Source organism: Pelodiscus sinensis, chromosome 6, assembly GCF_049634645.1.
Source record: "Pelodiscus sinensis isolate JC-2024 chromosome 6, ASM4963464v1, whole genome shotgun sequence".
Lineage (NCBI taxonomy): Eukaryota > Metazoa > Chordata > Testudines > Trionychidae > Pelodiscus > Pelodiscus sinensis.
In genome coordinates, this window is record NC_134716.1 from 110,194,162 (window position 1) to 110,210,301 (window position 16,140).

The window sequence follows — 16,140 nt, forward strand, 5'->3', positions numbered from 1 at the left end:
TAGTTAAGCCTCCAGAACTATTTTATTCCAACCTGTAGCTATCTGGATCAGTTTAAAAAAACTTCAGGAAGAATGGTATATCATTTTACACTGTTACCAAATATGGCGCTTTACAATACTTGTTGCCAAGAAGAATTCATGTTTCTCCACTGTTACTCTTGTGAATAAAAACATGCACTTATTTTGTGACAAAACCACCATTAGCAAACACTTATAGCATTAAACACACAAGAAAAAAAATGTATTGAACTCAGTTTTTCTTGGGATTCAAGGTCTTTTAATCTAAAGAGAATTTCAGAAAGGACTACAATTTTTAATTGGCACTAATAAAACTCACCCAAGTTCATTATCAGGAAAATATCTTTGTTATCCTTACATAAATCAGAGTCTTTACTCTTCCAAAATAATCCACATTGATTTAACATGAATTTTGGTTATCTTGAAAATGAACGTGAAATAATACTCTTCAGAAGAAACCTAACCCCATGTGTCAGCACCTGAGGCACATTCATTCATTTCACACATCTATCCATTGATCCAATCCATTCATCTCTACTGATGTACCTTTCAGAGTCTATGCTCAACTTTCACCTTTAAGCCTCTGCCCCACTCTCAATGGCTAGGTCTACACTACAGTGTTAAGTTGGAAAAAAAATCTGCAGTGCACAAATTGCATATCTTTTTCCAATTTACTTTCGAAAGAGGCTTTTCCAAAATTTGGTGTGTCTACCAAGGTGGGGGAGGGGGGTCAGGAGGAAGACTGCTGTGGGGCTGCAGCTGGGAAAGGGAATCTCCAGCAGGGCCAGTCCCACTGCTCCCTGGGAGTCTCTCCCAGGGCAGTGGCCCCAGCCTGGCCAGTCCCTACCCAAAGGCAAGTAATACTTGGGGAATAGGTAAGAGACACCCTCCCAGGAGTGGTCCCCCCCAGGCTGCAGGGGGAGGTTTTGGCCCCAAGCTGCTCCCTGAGGAGCTAGCTGCAATTCCCTGCCCTAGGGAAGCTCCCAGCATGTGTGAGGTGGGGGAGCCAGCCCTGGGAGGAGCTGGGAGGAGGCAGAAGACGAGTGAGGGCAGATAAGGGGATAAAGGGGGAACAGGAATGTGTGAGGCGGGGGCAGGAGGGCGAATCAGGAAGCGCTGAAGGGAGGTTGGGGGATTCAGGAAAGACTTATGGGGCAGATGGGAGCAGGGATGCAATGGAAGTAAACTTGGGGGAGAGGAAAGGAGGCTGGGAGGAGACTGTGGGAGCAAGAGCGGCCTGGCTGGGGAAGGGAGACACACAGGGGAGGGGCTGTACAGGAGAGGGAGAGGTACAATGGCAACTACCCCACCCCATTGTGGCAGGAGGGGGGGGGGCAAATGTGACTGGGGGTTGCACTTAGGGGCACCACCTCCTATACACCTGTCAGATTTTCTAAAGTTGCTAAATATGGTGCCCCAAATGTCCCCTACCCCCTCCCTCTTCAGGCACCAGTCGCCCGAGGGAGGGCTGTCTCACCCAGCAGCCAGAGGGGAATTCTTTCTGTGAATTTTTTTGTGTTGTAGATATCTGAAAACTCTGATCCATTATGGTCTGGTAACATTTTATTTGCGTATTTGCATATCATTATGCAAATAATGAATACGCAAATAAAATGTTACCAGTCCGTAACAGATGAGAGTTTTCAGATATCTACAACACTAAAAAAATTCACAGAAACTTTACAAATGGGTTTGCCAGTCTGATTACCTGTACTGTTCATTGCTGCTGGGGCACATGGCACTGATCCCAGCCAGAAGAAAAGATACTGGGCTAGATGGCATTTGGTCTGACCCAATATGGTTGTTCTTGTGTTCATAAGGTTAATTTCAAAGCAAGGCAACTCTTCTATGCTCCAAGTTACATATTGTGCTTTGCAAAGAACTTTAACGTCATTGTTATGTAGACCGCTTCAAGTTAGCTGACAGATTCTAAATTATTTCTAACTCTCAGTTCATGACAGACCAAGTACCACTTAGGCTATCACAGGTTTCTTTTAAAATAAGAGTTCCTGTTCTGGAGGGTAAACATGCTAGCTTTTGTCTTCTTATATGTCTAACCCCACCCAAACAGCCTCCAACTTTTGTTTACAATCTCAGCAACTGTTCCTCAATGAATGAGATGCCCTTTACCACTGTGCCCATGAAAACTCATGATACCATCTCCATGTTTTGTTAGCACTTTATAAACTATCAGACCATTTGTTGTTTTTTTAAGTTCCCCCAGGTGCTTTTTTTCCCCAAAGCATTTTACTACACCACTTTAGCCATCTCCACATAAGAAGGGACAATAATAGTTTTGATATTTCTTAAAACTGGCAATTACAATTTCATTTGTGACATCCAACCAAATCAAGACATCTACTTGTTTTTTAACAAACAGTGTTTTATCAGTATTTCTTCTTTCATAGAGTCATGGAAGATTGGGGTTGGAAGAGACGCAGAAGGTCGTTTAGTCGAACTACCTGCTCAAAGCAGGACCAATCCCAACTAAATCATCCCGACTAGTGCTTTGTCAAGCCTGAAAAAACCTGTAAGGATAAAGATTACACCATTGCCTTTGGCAACCCATTCCAGTGCTTCACCACCCTTCTAGTGAAATATTTTTCCCTAATATGCAACCTAGATCTCCCTCACTGCAACTTGAGACCATTGCTTCCTGCTCTGTCATCTGACACCACTGAGAATAGTCTCTCTCCATCTTCTTTGGAAATCCCCCCTCCCAGCTCCCCCCACTTCAAGTAGCTGCAGACTGCTATCAAATCCCCTGCCCTCCCCCCCATACTTCCCCTCTGCAGACTAAATAAGCCCAGTTCCCTGAGCCTTTCCTCATAAGTCATGTGCTCTAATCATTTTCATTGCCCTCCACTGGACTCTCTTCAATTTGTCCTCATCCTTTCTGTAGTGGGAGATCCAAAACTAGACAATACTCACTAGTGCCAAATACAAGAGAATAATCATTTCTCTTCATTTGCTGGCAATGCGCCTACTAATTCAGTTCAATATGCCATTAACCTTCTTGGCAACAAGGGTCCACTGTTGATTCATATCCAGCTTCTTATCCACTCTAATTCACAGGTCTTCGTCTGCCAGATTGCTGCTTAGCCAGCCAGTCCCCAGCCAGTAGCAGTGCATAGGAGTCTTCTGCCCCAAGTGCAGAACTCTGCGCTTGTCCTTGTTGAACCTCAGATATATTTTGGCCCAAACCTCTAATTTGTCTAGGTCACTCTGGGCCCTATCCTACTCTTGAGCATATCTACCTCTCCCCACAGCTTAGTGGCATCCACAAACTACCATCCAGATCAATAATGAAGACTTGGAATAAAACCTGTGCCAGGACTGACCAGTGGGGCACTCTGCATGATACCAGCTGCCAACTGACGATCTAGCCACCTTATAGTCCTTTCATCTAAGCTATACTACTTTAATTTGCTGGCAAGAACACTGTTCAAGACCGTATAAAAAGCTTTGCTAAGTCAAGGAATATCACATCCATCACCTTCACTGTACCCACAGATCCAGCTCTCTCATCACAGAAGGCAATTAGATTGGTCAGTCATGACTTGCCCTAGGTGACTTGAGGTTGACTGTTGCTGATCACCTTCTGTTCCTTAAAGTTTTTCAAAACTGATTCCTTAAGGACCTGCTCTATTTATCCAGGGACTTAAGTGAGAAGGATTGGTCTATAGATAACCCGAATTCTCCTTCTTCCGTTTTTAAAGACTGGCACTACATTTTGCTCTTTTCCAATCATCCAAGCCCTCCCCCGATCGCCATGAGTTTTCAAAGGTAATGGCCAATGGCTCTACAATCTCATCAGCCAACTCCCTCACCACCCGTGAATGCATTAGTCCTTGCTCCTGGAAAGGACTCTGGTAGTTAATTATATTTTCCCTATTGTAGTATTATTGTTAATAAAGGCATTCTCTGCTCAAGGATGGAAAACTGAAGTGTAACAAATGTTCATAGAAGCATGAAATTTAGGACAAGGAAGATTAGAAAAATATTTCAATTCAAGTTCTCTATACCAGAACAGGGGTAATCATCATGAATATCCCTGGAGCAAACTATAGCAGAACAGTAAGGTTCCCAATAATAATAATAAAACTGTTTTTGTAACGTTACTCTTCTATCAGTTTGTTTCAGGGTTATCCATGAACAGAACATGCGGGCCTCTGTACTTGTACAAAGAGGGGAGAGAGAGATTTCTCTTTTCAAGTTAGACATTATAGCTGTGCTTAACAGTTGTATTGTTGCTTAGATGTTTAATCTAAAGCCTTTTGGTATAAACATCATTAATTCAATGAACAAGGAAAGGATTTAAAATCAGAGGCCATGACAGGTACTCCATTATCATCAAAGTGGTGGCAGAGGGAGAAAGGTAGGGGATTGGTTGTAAAATGTCTGATCCCAAGTGGATTATCATTAAGCTATTTACAATAATGCAAAGCAAATATCGAAGCATGCTCAAATTAACAGCACTTTGTATCTTCTGATAAGAGTCCCTGGAGGGGAAACAAACAGAACCCAGTTGAAGAATAGCATGCAAATGAAATGATTAGGAGCATAATTGCAAGGAGGGCATTGGAGTGTTGTCAAAAGAGCAGCAGCAAGAGTTCTGAGATCTAAAATTTTAGAGCAAGACTTCTTGAGAAGCCCCAGAAAATACTCAGTTATTTTCTATTTATTACAGTTTTTCCAACTCTCACAGCATTTGGCATTGTTTCTTAAATCCCTGCTTCAAGAACTACACGTTCTTAGGAGAATGTCAGCTTTTGTTTACAAAGACCCCAGGGGTTATGGAGGCAAGGGGAAAATTGTGAGCCCCTGATGATATATCTACACAACTGCAGGGAGCGCTGTTGCACAGCCTGGGTCTATGCACTTGTGCTAGCATGCTAAAAACAGCTATGTGGAGGCTCCGGGTCCAGTTATAAAGCTTAGGGAGGGAATGTACCCTAATGTCAAAACAACATCAACAACAGCTATTTGTATCATGTTAGCCCAAGCACCACTACCATGAGTCAGTTAACATAGGCGGTGAGATTTGCTCCCACCACCAGAAAAGGCTCAGAAGGGAGAAAGAAAAAAGAAGCCACGCCCAACAATTTATTGAAAATCTCAAGTTTGCTAAAAACCTATTCATGACAATTGACACAAGAGGTTAGGCAAGGGAGTTACTAAATTTGCTCTGAAACGTTACAGGGTATTAATAACCTCACGCCATCTTATATCACTTATTAGGAAAGCCTTTGTGCTGCCCAATACTCTTCAATCTTCTCCAGTGACCACCACAGGTCATGTGATTCTGACTAGTGACAGACTGATGTGCTGGACTCAGTGAAGGCAGAGAGGAATTTTCCTGCTGAGGCATCCACCATTCAGCCTGCTCTTGGCTGGGAGACCTTCCTGTAGATATTATCTGGAAGCTACTTTGACTTAACCCCTTACACCATTTTTCTCCAATGAAGGCAATTCTGAAGGTCCCTCTTGCTCTGTCACACACCCTTCTCTACAAATCCCCAAGTATCGTAACGGGGAATGTTAATATTACACCGTTTATTTCTCCCAAGCATATTCGTAGACTTTGGTCACTTTTTCTAGAGGTGGTGTTTGGGACACACAAATCCCACAGTTGTGACTCCCTGTCCCCTGGTTTTGGGGAATCCATAAATGTGAACTCAGTACTTCTGCTCATTAACAATATATTTCTACCTCACAGATTGGCCTTCAGGACTCATGAGATACATGGCCAGTTTATTATTTGTGGAAGAAAGGGATGCCACCGTGCCCCCTTTGACTTGGTAGCCAAACTTAAGTGCAAGAGTGTCAATGTGTCACAGAGCAAGACAGTCCTGAATTTTGTTCACGGTGTTGAAAGACTCTTTTAGCCTTAGTCATGTCACTTAACCTTCATGTGTTTGTTTTCCTAGGGTACGTCTAGACTACATGCCTCTGTCGCCAGAGGTATGTAGATTAGGCTACCAGGCATAGGAAAATGAAGCAACGATTTAAATAATCGCCGCTTCATTTAAATTTACATGGCTGCCGTGCTAAGCCGACAAACAGCTGATTGCCACTTCATTTTCCTATGCCTGGTAGCCTAATCTACATGCCTCTGGCGACAGAGGCATGTAGTCTAGACGTACCCCTACTGTGTAAAAAGAGTTACTATTTACCTTCGCTGAGATCTCATTGGATCATGTCTATGGAAAACAAGTGCTAACATTTAATAGACTATATATAAAACCTTCCAGAAGCTATAGGGAAAGTGATTCTCAGGCTCTAGTTAGTTCATACTGAGAAGTGTCCCTTGCACCATCGTTTCCCAAACCACAGGGTATGCCCAATGGTGAATGCAAGAACTAGCTTAAGCTGGGACAAAGTTGCAGTCCAAATTCCCTCTATGCTATCCTGCTGGCATGGCAGGATTCACAGACTCCAAGTGGGAGGGATAGCTCAGTGATTTGAGCATTGGCCTGCTTAAACCCAGGGTTGAGAGTTCAGTCCTTGAGAAGGCCATTTAGGGATCTGGGGCAACATCTTTAAAGGTCCCTTCCAGTTCTAGGAAACAGGCATCTCAATTCATTTAAAAAATTTCATTTAAGGCCAGAAGGGACCATTTTGAACATGTACTCTGACATATCTAATACATGCCACAGAACTTCGCCAGAATAATTCCTAGCACAGATTTTAGAAAAAAATCCATCTCCATTTAAAAATGGTCAGTGATGAAGAATTCACTATGATCCCTGGTAAACTGTTCCAATAATTAATCAATCTGTCAGAAATGTACACCTTATTTCCAGTCTGAATTTGTCTAGCTTCAGTTTCAAGTTCATTTTATATTCCTCTCTCTTCTGGAGCAAAGAGCACATTTAAATACTTACAGGCTATCATCAAGTCATCCCTTAACCTTCTCTTTATTAAGATAAATAAACAGGGCTCCTACAGTCTATCACAGAAAGGCAGGTTTCCTAACCCTTTAATTATTCCTGTGGCTCTTCTCTGAACTCTATCCAGTTTTTCAACAGAAGAGAGTACAACTCAAGTAATTTTTCAGAAGCTTCGGAACTGCACCCTAAAACACTTAAAATGTTGACAATTATACACCTCACCTGGCACAAGTAACCAAACTGTATTTCTCCTCTAGTGACAGCCATGAGGGAGGCAACTGAATTCATTTTTATAAACAATCATGCCATATCTATATTTTACCAGTGGATCAACGCTCCAGAGGTCAATTTTCTAGCATTCGATTTATCAGGTCGAGTAAGGACCTGTTAAATCGGTGGTCACCAACCAATAGATTAGGATCTACTGGCAGAACTTGGCACTTCTGACAGGTGATCCTGACTGGTTTGGCTAGGAAGCTTTCAAGCACTGGCACTTCAGTTGTCCCTCCACACACTGTCATGCTGCTCCTGCCCTCTGCCTTGGAGCCTCCTGCTTGCTATGCAGGGTGAGGGAGGGAGAAAGGACGGGTGCTGATGTCAGGGTGCCCCTCCTCCTACCCTATCTGCACACAGAGAGAAAAGAATAGAGAGAGCTTGGCAATGCAAATCTCTGTCACACACACACACACTCTGTATGTCTCTGTTATATTCACAAAACACACACTGTCCTTTACTCTCCTCTCCCAACCCAACCCATACATGGGTTATTGTTGTTACTTCTTTTAATACTTGCAAAGTGGGGTATTTTTGGTTTTTTGACTGGTCTGTGCATTTCTTAATTTGCATTTCCTTCTTATGCTTAAATTTAATTCTTTGAGCAATACGTTCTAAAATGCCTAACCTGTGATGGCTTGAGTAATCATCCCTGTGTTAACTGCTTCTCCTGAAAGTGGCTGGCATGTCCCTTCAGCCTCTGAGAAAGGCAGAGTAGGGGGTCTCCACATGCTGTCCTTGCCTGCAGACATCACTCCCGCTGCACCCACTGATCAATAATGGGAACTGTGGCCAGTAGAAGCTGTGAGGGCTCATTGCCTGTAGATGAGGTGCAGCACATGGTGCCACAGAGCCACTGTTGTACATGCCAGCTGCTTTCAGGAGTGGTGCAGGGTCAGGGCAAGGGCAAGAGTAAGCCTGCCTTAACCCCACTGCTCCACCACCTGGAAGCCATCTCAGTTAAACCGTGTCCAAACAGAGTCTGTTTCCTGAACCCCTGTCCCAGCCTTGAACCTCTTTCTACACCCGGGCTCCAGCCCCAGATGTGAGTTTGCATCCAAACTCCTTCCCAGAGTTTGCACCCTGAAAGCCCTCCTGGACCCCAATCCCCACCCTGGGCTCAGCCCAGAGCCCCTCCCACACTCCAAACCCCTTGGCCCAAGATCAGAATCTGCTCCCCAACCCCCTAACCCCAGCCTGGTGAAAGTGAGTCAGGATGGGGGAGAAAAGCGGATGGAGTAAGCAGGTGAGGTCTCAGAGAAAAGGTGGAGCAGGGCCTCTAAGAAGGGGCAGAAAGAAAGCGGGCCAAGGGTATTTGGGTTTGAGGTAGATCTAACATTGCACTTAAACTGAAAAAGTGATGTTGTGGTTAATCATTGAGGGTACCCCCTTCAGCGCCAGCACTCCTACTCCTCACAAGGAATAAAGGGAAGTAACTCCCTCAGTGGGAATAGTGCCAAAGTTCGAATCAAGGTATATTGACTTCAACTATGCAATTAACATTAGCTGGAGTCACGTATCTTAATTCGAACTTCAGTTAAATATTAAATGCTCTGAAGAATTTTCAGGGATCCCTTCCAAAACAGCATCTGCCTGTTACACCTGGGGTGGGGAAAATAACTCCAAGGAATTATTTTGCCAGCTCATCTAAACACATATAAAAGGTAGCTTTGTTTTTCGTATAGTCCAGCTGTATTCGTGATCAGTATTTGCAAAAGACAGAGCGCTATGTTTTGTTGGAAGATTTTTTTAAAATAAGGCAAATACATTGCAACACACGATTTTAAAGTTAATACTCATGAACTTCTAAACATGAACAGAAAACATTTTTACGAGCAAAGTGAAAACTTAGTAGAAAAAGTAATTATTAGAAGTCATGAATAAAAACGCAGTCTTAATAAGACAAGATGCTTATTAAAATTACGCTGTTTTGTCACTGTAAGCATTTCTTTTGCTTAGCCATATTGCAGGAAAACACAAAAAAGCACAAGGATTAGTCACACACATAATACTTAAGAAATATCACCTCAAACAATTTTGCTTGTATTTTTCTACTGCACTTTGTCTTTTCTATTTAGAGTATAAACTCTTCAGGGTACAGATTGTCTCTATGGTGTTTATGTCACACCAAGCATATTCTGGAACCTTTCAGATACGAAATAAGGCAGACTGTGTTTTCAGTGTTATGTAAGTCTCACATACCACTCAGAAAACAAAGCATGGAGCTCCTACTGATGGCGCTCAAGGAACCTGAGGAGCAGCTCCGTGTAAAAAGCCTGTCTCGCACCAAAAGATGATCCAATAAAAGATATTTCACCCACCTTGTGTCTCAAATAAAAAAGCATTTACATTCAAGAAAACATTAACAACTTTTGTCCTTACCTTATTCCTTGCTCATAATTAGACCCAGCAGCGTACCATATCCAAGAGTAGCAAAAGCCTGTTGTAATAATATAAATCCCAAATCTATTTTACAGGCCTCAGCATGCTAGTTTCCAAGCAAATGCACACCTCAGCCTATGTTTCCAGACGTTTATCAAGGCTTTCACATAACTAAGATGATAGTCAAAGAGCTGCTAGGTATCCTGATGATTCATATCAAAGGAAACTACAAAGAAATGCCTGTGGGTGAAAGAGGAGTTAAAAAAAATCTAAACTCCACCTATAGTGTCTCCACCCTTCAAGGTTGTTCTTTTAAAACCCTAAGCTCTAATAATCATAACCCTGTTAAGTAAGCTTGTCCATTTTGCATATTTATTTACTAGATTACTGCTTCAAGAGCACAACAGGGTCAATAGTCTTACACTCTTCCCTCCCCCCAAAAAAACTAAACAAAATTTCATCTTTAAGTTTGTTTCTTTCATTTTGCTCAAAGTAAAGCGTAAAAATAAATGAAAAAGTTTTATTCCAGAATTTTTTTTAAAGCAACAAAAACAAACCCCATATTTAAGTGAATGAAAATGAATTATCTTAGTTCAGAACAAAAGTGCATTTACCTATAAATCTGAATTTCCCCTCTCTCATTTCAATTCACTGAATTTCTTCAACACAACAAATATTCTGGAACTTTAACTAGAAGTGGAAGAAGAAATAAGCAAAAGTGACACTGGTGATTTTAGGAGCAGCAGCAGTCAACACAGGAGTGCTAATGAGCACTTATAAGCTGGCTGAGTTGTTGAACAGGTTTGGCAGAGTTTAAACAAAGAGGCAAGGTGAGGGGCAGGCACATGCATACAGATTCGTTTCTGAAGTGCAGACCTCATCAAACTTTAGGTAAGCAGCCAAATGGCTCATGCATAACAAAACCTCGTCTGCTGGATATTTATGTCGCAATGGAAGATCTGCTCAGGAGAGTTCTTATACTTACGGTGGCCACAAAAAATACCAACCCCCCCCCCCCCAAAAGAGAAAAAATTCTGTTGAGAAGGGGGGGGGGGGGGGACCAAAGTTTGTTTTTTGCTTAAAGAAAGGCACTGCATCTTTAAATGGCCCTGAGCTTCTCACATCCCCACCCCCGCCAGACACAGCAGGGGAAAATTGTCCCCACTGGACTTCTATCTGAGGGGAACAGGAAATACCGGACATTTCACATATCCGGTATTTTCTGGGTTTTTTTTTTGCTGGACGGAGGACCCAAATAACGGACAGTCCTGACGAAAACCAGACACTTGGCAACCTTACTTATACGCTACCAGTTTGTCTGAGCATACCATGTTAACATGCTCATGAAGTGCCCAAGATAAGAACAAAGCGGCATCCAATGATATTAAAAGGTGGCATGTTCAAGAATGATGAAAGGAAATGCTTCCACAAAGAACATATAATTCGACTGTAATACCTGTGAGAAATTTAAGTTACTTCCACCACTGGTGGCGAGACCAGACCAGTGGTCCTCACACTTTCCAGAATTCTGTGCCCATCACAGGAGTCTCACGTCTCTTGCGTGACCAAGTTTCACCTCACTTAAACTACTTGCTTACAAATCAGATCTAAAAATACAAAAGCATCACTGGATCCTTACTGAAAAACTGCTTACTTCCTCATTTTTAGCATATCATTATCAATTGCAATATAAACACTATACTTGTATTTCAGTGTATAGTATGCAGAGCAGAATAAACAAGTCAGGTTCAGTATGAAATTTTAGTTTGAGCTGATTTTTCTAGTGCTTTTTATAGCCTATTGTAAAACTAGACAAAAATCAAAGTCAGTTGATAGACCCTTGGGAAACCACTGCATATTCCAGGGGTACACATGCCTCTGGTTGAGACCACATGATCACAATGGTCCCTTCTGGACTTAATTCCTAAGTAATGGAAAATTTCTGTAGTTTCTATCAAATGCCAACTAAAAGACAGGGGAACTAAAATCATTGCATTTATACATATAATTTATGTCCTCCACACTCAGACACATGGCACTCCACAGATGCATCACAGTGATCTCAGCAGAAACACCATTCCTGTTTCTCTTACCCACTGTCTTATGCCATCTCTCTGGCAGCATGATTCTACAGAGCAGGCTGCCTCTGGCTGGATGCCGTGTCTGTCAAAGGATTCTACTCCCATGAAAACTCTCACCCAAGTTAACCAGCTGTGTGTGGATTCCCATACAGTGGATGGACATGGCAATACCATATCTCCTCCTCTGTGCACAGAGCCATAGCCCAACAGAAAGCCAAGGGATTAAGGACTGGTTACCACAGAGAGAACTCTGCCTTCCATACCTCCTGGGCAGAGCTCTACATAGCAATGTAGGGATATGTCTAGACTACATGGCTCCGTCGACAGAGCCATGTAGATGAGTTTACTAGACATAGGAAAATGAAGTGAAATGAGGTTTACCACAGAGGTCAACAAAGGCTTCCCTTGTCAAGCGCGGAGCGTCTAGACTACCGCGCTTGATGATCAGCTGATTGTCGGCACAGAGCAGTGGCCATTTTGATGTAAATGAAGCAGCGATTATTTAAATCTCCACTTCATTTTCCTATGTCTAGTAAACTCATCTACATGGCTCTGTCGTCGGAGCCACGTAGTCTAGACATACCCTAGATGAAAGGCAGAGGGCCTTGAACATGGTGTTTCAGAATGGACTCACCATGCTTCACTGTGTTAAACAAAACACTCCCTCTACCCCTCAAGAACACGCTGTAGATTGAATGAGCAAAATGTGCAATGGGATGAGATAGTAAGATCAAAAATATCTGTAGAAAAAGTTATTAGTATAGGTTAGCTGCACTAGAAGTAAAACCGGGACATGAGTAGAGAATACATTGAAGAATTAAAAGCAGTTTTTTACATTGTACCATGCATATGTATAACTGTTCACATCTTTATTCTGAATAGCTACAGAGGACATAATTTGAGATCTAAATGTAGGAACATCACAAGCAAAAGAAATTTTTCTAGCTACCTAAATGAGGTAGCAAAGAAGGCAAGTTTCTTAATATTTATTCAGAGTCTTGAAGTTGAAAAGTTCACACAAAATCATTATTCAGTGCCTGTGCCACCAACCTCCCATATCGGGAGAACATGGCAACTGTTTGCATTGGGTAGGGATAAATTACACAAAAGGAAGATATGAAAGCAAAATGCACTTTGTGGCAATCTCCTGAGGGAAGGATCCTTTTCTTTATATCTGTGAAGTGGGGAGCACAAGAACTAACATTACACAAGTCAAAACCATGCTGGCTCATTAGAACACCAGTCACAGGTAAGGCACATGCACTTCTATGTGCACCAGTCTACGCATGGGTGCTTACCAAGTCATTAACAGAATGAAGGACCAAACTCATTCTTCAGAAACAAATATTTTAAAAGATCTGTGATTTACAGGATTGTTTTGGTCGGCTACTAGACATAAAGCTTGTGTCCAGCAGTGATCGAGGACCACTGTTTCAATCTAGGAAACATTTGGGAATTACAACATGTTCTTCCAACCATGAATTTTGCTGTGACAAGCCAAATCTTTGTGACCTCTAAGCCTGGTCACTGAGTATACTCCATTTGAAGCTACTCTTGCAGGCTAGTCTTAGAAAAAAAAACCTGTTAAGGAATGTAGCAGCACAACTATTCAAAAGCCTCCACCCACAATGATCTGAGATGAACACTGCTGGTTATTACCCAGGAACTAAATTCTTACATTTAATATTGCTGGGGGACTTCTGATTGAGTAGACCCTCTGAGAATGTTTTCCCCCTTGAAACAGGAGAGATTTCTGAGCAGAACTCGTTATTAGCGATAAAAAATAATCCTTTTGTTTGCTGGTAGGAAAGATATTTGTTTAGTGCTGCAGTGTGCTTTGAACGCTCCTCTTTCAGGGATAGGTTTTGAGATACCTTCCCATTTTCTCAATTTTCTTTCTGTTCTAGTTTAGTGACCAGAAATCAACTGCTCCAAGGCCATAAAAATTAAGAAATTATTGTAAAATAGTTCTATTACTACATAATTCAGAGTGTGAATACTAAACATCACACTCAATGAAATGGATTACCCAGGATTGCAATAATAGCTGGCCATTCATCACTCCAAGAAGAGGTTGATGGACAGGGGCATGGCTTTCTGTCACTGTGGGACCTATTTCTGATCCCTCATCTGATCATCCCTTCAGGTACAGTTCCTCTGGACAACATCAGCTTAGTCCTTAGATGCCTTTGAGTGCTATCTGGGGGTTCTCTGTTCAGTGTCCTTCTCTGAATCCCCCATTGATATCCTTTTGTTTCCATACCCATCCCTATTTTTCTTTCATTTGCTGTCCTGAGAAATCAGCTGTAGCCTGTGATTAGGAGTTCCTCACTCTTTGTTGATGGGCCAGAACTTGAGCTGGGAGAGAGAGCTTCCAAGGACTAAAATAGAGTTACACCTTCCAGCTTATGCAACCATGAAACAAGTATCCTATAGAAAACAGTCCCTTTACAATACAACACTGATTTATCCCCAGATTATGGTCCCTCCTGTGCAATCAACAAGTGCCTCAGGAACTGGTACAACTCAGTCCCTCCTATTCTTGGTCTGTGGCACATAATCTACTCTTGTTTGGCTGCTACATGGTATTGGTGGCTATGATATTCAAGACAGTTGAGCGACTGGCAAATGCCAATGGCATTCAATCCTCTGGACACAGGAATCCCAGTTCTGGTACCATCAGAGAAGCAGAGACTGCTGGGACCACATTGTGATGCATGTATGGAACAATCAACAGGTTATCCCTTGTTCCTATGGTTCACAAAGGGGTACACAGGCGCCCTGGATTGCAGTAATGAGCAGTTCAACTATAGACTGAGCAAGTGCAAAATGGTGGTAGAATGTGCTTTTGCGTTTTCAATGGGAAAATTTAGGAGTCTACTGACTAGGTTACACCTCAGTGAATGAAACATTCCTATTGTGGTGGGAGCCTGATATGTGCTCCATAATATCTGTGAGTAAGGACAAAAGTTATCTGTCAGGGTGGCAGACCGAGGCAGAGCGCCTAGCTAAGGATTCTGAGCAGCCTGACACCAAGACAATAAGGAAAGCACAGTGAAGGGAAGCTCAGAGAAGTTTTGAAAGACAGTTTTATGAATGGTCAGTTTTGACAGTCATGCATTTTGCTTTTAAGGAGGAGCCCCTGCACTCAGTGTGCTTGCTTGTACCCCCCCCCCAACCCCTTCTACGCTCCTTTCCCAATCATCTACAGAGATTCCAAAGGATACTCAATCATTGCCACCTCAGTGTTCTCATTCTAAACAATGTTCCCGTGAATTACATGCCAGCACGATTTAACACTTAGACATCTCTCACTTTTCTCATCCTCTTATTCACACAATTTCACACACATCTGATATTAAATTTATTTTACTGTTTTGTTAATGTTTGGTTAAGTTGCCCATGTTGCTCAGTCATATAGAAAAGGAAACAAAACAGGTCTCAACTTCAATAGAAAATTTCTAAGGCGCTGTCTTGCAAAAGACCAAAGTTTCTGAATGCACCGCAGTGACCTCAACATCAAGATCCACATTGCTGATAACACATTGCAAAACTGGTCAACAACATCTAGATGAATAGTTATCAATGGTGAAATCTGGAACTAGTTCTGAAGAGCCATCGTGCATGATGATAGACTATATTCTTCAAGCTTATTGCTAGCCCAAAGATTCTGTATGAATCAGAGAACTTATGTTGCAGGGTATCGACAGTACGAGCCCTAAGGGCTGCATCATCTGCAAATAGCATGTCCATTCCGATCTCCTTCACCTTCGCTCTGAACTTCGCAATCTTTAACAAAACTCCATCTCATCAACTAAAATAGATACAGACTCTATTATCACAGAATGCACGTTGAAGTGGAAATGAACCCCCACAATGAAAAATGAATAATAAACAATGCAAAAGCCAGCACACAATCCTGCTTCCCTCTATTGCTGATGTTAAATCAGTCACTCTCTTACTGCTAAACCTTGTGAAATTCTTATGATGGCATGAAGAAACGGTGATGTATGTATGCATCACCGTTTCTTCATGCTATCATAACGATTCACAAGGTTTAGCAATATAGATGACAACCAAGCTTCTTCAGAACAATGTAAAGCCCTGAGTGACCTTGTCAAATCCTTTTGTTACACCTATTAAAGCCAAGTATAGTTGCATACACTTCCCCCTGTACTTTCTGCAGTCGTCTTACAGAGAAGATCATATCTATGGTGGATCTTCTGGAGCAGAAACCACACTGGCTCTCAGGAGAGATTTTCTCAGCCAAGGTTTAAAAGCTAGGGAAAAAATATGGCTTATGACTTATCTACAATAATCTATTTCTGTAGCACACATTATTAACGTAAGATTTTTTTCCAAGATGTTAAGAAAAAGAACACCTCCATGACTTCTTTTTCCTTTGTTTTTTATATACACTTGAATGAAATGAGCATCCTTAAAATCTTCTGGTACAGTTTCTTCCTCCCAACAGAGATGTTTGCATCAAATGT

At 42.0% G+C, this 16,140-nt stretch overlaps 1 protein-coding gene across 6 annotated transcripts in view; it reads right to left on the bottom strand.

The window, feature by feature from the left end:
- Positions 1 to 16,140, bottom strand: part of NEDD4L (NEDD4 like E3 ubiquitin protein ligase) — a 296,429-nt gene that overhangs the window by 181,731 nt on the left and 98,558 nt on the right. The window contains exon 1 of one of the 6 annotated variants that reach the window (XM_006116561.4): positions 9,567 to 9,589. The exons of the other annotated variants lie outside the window; for them this stretch is intronic. The gene's annotated coding sequence lies outside the window, so the exon portion shown is untranslated. Of the gene's footprint in view, positions 1 to 9,566; positions 9,590 to 16,140 lie in introns of those variants that run through there. 6 annotated transcript variants of the gene reach the window in all.